This window comes from Lucilia cuprina, chromosome 3 (assembly GCF_022045245.1).
Source record: "Lucilia cuprina isolate Lc7/37 chromosome 3, ASM2204524v1, whole genome shotgun sequence".
Taxonomy (NCBI): domain Eukaryota; kingdom Metazoa; phylum Arthropoda; class Insecta; order Diptera; family Calliphoridae; genus Lucilia; species Lucilia cuprina.
In genome coordinates, this window is record NC_060951.1 from 65590577 (window position 1) to 65596051 (window position 5475).

Genomic DNA, 5475 nt, shown 5'->3' on the forward strand with positions numbered 1-5475 from the left:
CCCATGAAGTTCTGGGTCCATATATGATACGGTGGCTTATTACCATTTGATTTCTAAAAATGTTTCAAATATTTTTCAGATATATTATTTAATTCTTAAATTTTACTTACTAATTTGACTCTTATCATTTTGACGTTTTCAATCTAAGTATAATAAATTAGTCCACAAATGTATGTGAATTAGTTTGTATAAAAAATTACTCCATTATAATGCTCATATAATGTTCAGTTGGAAACCCCCCTATAAGAGTGTGTATGTGGAGACAGACATTAATATGTAACATTAATATTGGTAGTTGTTAGTAGTGTATAAGTTCCTTTCTACTTCTTTAAGTTTAAAGTAAAATATACTTCGCACAGAGTTCATTGACTTGAAGTCGGTATACATATAGCAGCAGCAGCGGTAACAGTCAATGGTTGTAAGTAACAGTGTAACAGCAGCAGAAACTCGTAAAGTTGTAGCAAACTTTTTTTCTTTTCAAAAAAAAAAAAAAAAAAACAACTGGCTTTTCAGCTTTGTTATTATTAATTTAAAAAAAAAATATTTACAACAAATCAAAAGCGTTGTGCAAGGAATTAAATATTTTTTACTACTAGTATGTCGATACTATTCTATTCTATTGAATTCTAAATAAGAACACATTCACAAGAACACTGCGGCATGTATTCCATATTTTAGTTTGTGCTTCATTTAATCAATCAATCTGGCTGTTTACTGGCTGCATTACTTTTTTCATTCATAAATTGTCTTGTTAAAGCTAGAATCTCTCTCCTTAAAAAAAAACATTTATTAGTGCGAATGCTTTCATGCAACAATAGAGTAATAAATACTTTTGTAATTGTATTTATCTACTAGAATAGAATTGTTTATTTATTTTGCTTGCTGTTGTATCTTGATCTAAGTTGACGGATTTAAATGTCATTAATACGAGTAGGTTTTCAAATCCGGCTGATTTTCAGTATTTTCTTCTTATTTTAGTTTGCATATATTAAGTTGATGGCTACAATTTGCAATGAAAAAAACACACACAAGAAAAATACACAATTCCCACAACGTAAATATTTGTTTGAAAATCTACATGTGAGTTCAACAACCCGAAAGTCAACAAGTGGACCAAGTGGTTTAAAAATAAAAGGTTGCATAAGTTACACACATAACAAAGACATAATGATATTTATTTTTTATTATTATTTTTTTTATTTCATTTTCAAAATTGTAAGCGCTTGATGGGAAGTTAGCGAAGATTTGCTTAAAATTGTCGTTAGTATCTTCAGTAGGGTGGTGGTGTCTATATGGAGAATACATAAGTTACTTACATATATTTTGACGAAAAATGAAAACTTGATAAGATAAGTATATATTTTGTCCTGGTTTTAATATTTGGAGAGTTGGACCATAGGATATATAGGTACTTTTACAGTTTTTTATACCCTGTTGTTGGGAGGGTATTAGGCATTTGTGTTGATGTTTGTAATGTAATGTAATAATGTAAAAAATCATTAAAAAAAACTTTAAGAAGGACATTTTTATTAAAATAAAGTATAAAATAAACTAAATTTTGATTTTCGGTGGGAACATCAGCAACTTACATTTTGGGACCTCCCTAACATACAATGACATTGGAAGTGAATAAAATTACCATCTCGAATGTGCTCTGAATTCTAAATAAATATAGGAACCACTCTGTTCCCCATCATATGATCCATATGGAGTTATTTTAGGGCCCTACGTAATTGTACTTGATTCAAACTATTTAAAGTACTTGTAAGTACTTGTATTTTTCAAAGACATTGGTATTAATCATATCGATAATAAAAACATGGTATTCATCAACATATTTTAAAATAACTATAACATTCCGTCTGTATTACTTAAAAGGAATCTAGTAATGACTTACAATTAATATATTATAAGAATAGTTACTTTTTAGACCTGACAAACGAAAAATATAGCAGAGAATGTTTTTCTCAGAAACAAAACTACTTACTTATAACTCTCAGAAACAAAATTACTTTCTTAACTCCCTATATGCAGGCGATGTACTTACCTAACTACCTATTTGTAAGCGGACGTGTTAAGTACTTGTGTAAGTAAATTTCAGCATTTTTTCAATGTAAGTTTTCGCTGGGTCATTATTAAATAATTTTAGGTTTTCCACTTTGTAAACATTCCCCCAAAAAGTGTTAGAGCCAACAATAAAGACCACATTATAATCTCTTAAAGAGTAATAAACATTGTTCCAAATATATATGTATGTATGCCTGTGCATGCAACAATATTTACACTTAAAATACATATAAAAACCATTCAAAAAACGATCAACCATCAAATGAATACTTTACTTCTATTTAACAATAAATAAACATACAAACGATTGAATTCATTGTATTCGTTTGTATTAACACAAAAGAAAAAATCACAAAACTTATGAATCACATTGACTACAAACTGTGTGCAACTTATGTGTTTCTAGTTGTGTGAAACTTGGCTTTTTTCTATGCCTAAAGTAAAGAAGTCTGTCTGACTTACAACAAATGGCACGACCATTGTATGAGAGTGTTTATTTGATTGTGTGGCAAGCTAGTAATAAAGTGATCATTTTAGTTACTAACAACCAGCAAACCAAACAAAACTCTCAAAAGACAACTTGTTGTAAATGTTGTTAACATACAAAAGAAAAAAAAAAAAACAAACTGAAAATATGTGTGTTGTTAACTTTGCGTTGGCGTTTTGCAGTCAACAACAACTAAAGCAGCAGTGTAAGGCAGCATTGAAAAGTATCTACATATTAACATTTGGAGACGTTACGTCTACGCTTTTACGGTCAATGACCGACCGACTAAAGCAAGAGCAAATCGTAAAAAAACCAATAACAACAACTATCAACTAACTAACCCATACAAATACATAAAATACCCCACCTCTAGATTCAACTTGACGCTAATACTAAAAACGAGCTTATGAATGAATAGCAAAAAAAAAAAAAAAAAATACAAAAATAACATAAAAGCAAATGCTATAACATTTTGTGTCTTGTTGAAGCTATGTATATGCAACAGCAACTGAGGCAGCGACATATAAAATATGAACATTAATATTTTTTATCTTAATTTCCTTGTGCAATTCTTCTTTCAATCCTATTTATGTTATCTTGAGGTCTTGCAACCCACCCACCTCATAGCATAATGATGTTTAATTTAAAAGGACTTTTTTTATAATTTCCCGGGTTGAAATCAAACTTAGAAATAAACAATTTATGATTCCAAAAACAATTAAGGCTCAAGTCAAAATAAAGGCCAAATAGATTTAAGACTGAAAATCAAATATGAAATTATTAAAACCTTATTGTTTCGAAAGAGACTCTTATTAATGAATCCATGAAAAACTCAACAGTATGAACAGCTTGATATTTACACTCTGGCTTCTTATAATGGACTCTTCAACACCGAAATAATGTTATCCAAAGGATTTCCCATAAAATAAAGTCTTTCAGTTTCATATTATGTTAGAAAATACTGCTACAAACAGTTGCATATGCTTTATACATCCTACCGTGGAGGTCTCTAAAACGAGGACGTAACCAACAAACGTTAAATGTTCAGCCATAACAGCAACATTGCGACAGCAGCATTGATTTCATGAATCACGGAAAATCATGATTAAAAAAACTACGTGTTGTTTTTTATTTCTTCTCTTTCTTACATTACAACTGATATTTGTTGTTGTCACTAGACTCCTAGTTGTTGAATTTTTTTATTGTTGTTGCCATTGTTAGTGGTTGTTGTGGCAAATGTTTTGTTTTCGTGTGGTATTTGCGACATGGTCATTGTCACAGTTCAATATTTTGTACAACTATAAAGTTGCAACATTCAAAAGCTCGTAAGTTGGTATTATTAAGTAATTGTTAAGATATTGTTATGTTATGAATGAATGTTGTTTAGAGATTATTTCATTGCAATAAAAGTCATAATAAGATCAGAGGTGATTGAACTATATTCGCTCTCATAACATGCAATAATTGGAAATGCAACTGCATCTGCTGCAGCAACACCGGCACCAACTACATCAATGTGAGACAGGAAGGAAGTGTGCTGCAGATTTGCATTTTGTTTCTTTGTGTTTAAGACAGACTAAACGGAAATAAAATAAGTAATATTATATTACAGTGTCATAATTGCCTATTACAATATTTAAGTGTGTGGGTGTTTACTTTCTTTACATTAAGAAAATAAATGATCAGTTTTTGTAAAGATAGAAATGTAAAACTTGATAAACTAAAACAATTTCCTAATTTTTTTGGACAACGATGAACTTTTGTAAGTTTAAAATTACTTTTCCTCTTCCTAGTAATAAATTTCTAAAGAAAAACATTTACCAAAACAAAAAGTAAAATAATTCGAATGATAAAGGCAACACTTTAAAAAGTTACATTAAATTTATGTAACTATTAATTGAATGAATGTAAATCCTTTTCCTTTTGAGAGAAATATATATGATATAGGGTTGTGATTCCGTATAAAGAAAGTGCCAAAACAAGTAAGATTGTAGTCAGGCGAGGCCGTTCATATAATATCATACACCTGTTACAAAAATTAGTTTTCATAATAAAGGATTTAAGTTGAATGGTACCTTGCCTCAGATATACTTAAGCCATTTGTTGTTGAATAAAATTGTGAATATTTAAGTCAAACTTTAAACGGTGCTTTTTATAGGGGCTATGGTCAAATGAGGCCCTATAATTATAAAATTCATGAGGATCGTCAAGGCTAGTATAGAACTTGGTTTTGCAGCTTTTTGTCGATATTAAAGGATGTAAATAAATCTACAATAAAACTATTATTACTATAAAATTTTTGTTGGTTATTTTGAAACAATAGTGAGTTATAATATATATTTATATCTTTCCAATTCGTCCGTCGTATATATTTTTTGGTGTCAACATTAATTACACCAAAAACTGAAAAAGGAAACAATTTTGTAAAAAACTTCATAAGACATTAAATAATTTTTTCATTCTCTTAAATTTCTTTTCTTGTCTGTTTTGAAGGAAATAAGTTTTGGAGTCTATAAAAAAAAGAATAAAAAAATGCACAGCTGCTGCGTGTAACTCTTTTTTTGGTGCAAAAGTCATTAACAATGACCATTTGGGTGCTGTGGAAGTTGCACTTACAGTTGTCTGATGCGTTACAATTTTTATGGGCTTGGGAGCTAAAAATAACTTTTATTTTACATTTGTAACACATTTTGAAATATTATGCTTTTTTGTGGAATTAATAAAAATAAGTTTGAGACACATAAAAGAACTTTTTCTTATTCTTATACGTAGTCGCCTCATAAACATCAATAGTGTTGAGGCAAATACTATATAGAAACATGTTGCAGTATGTTACATTGTGGGTCACAGCTTGAAATGATAAATTGGTGAAATGCAATTATGTACATTTGCGTTGCCACCAGTTTTTACTTGCTACTTTA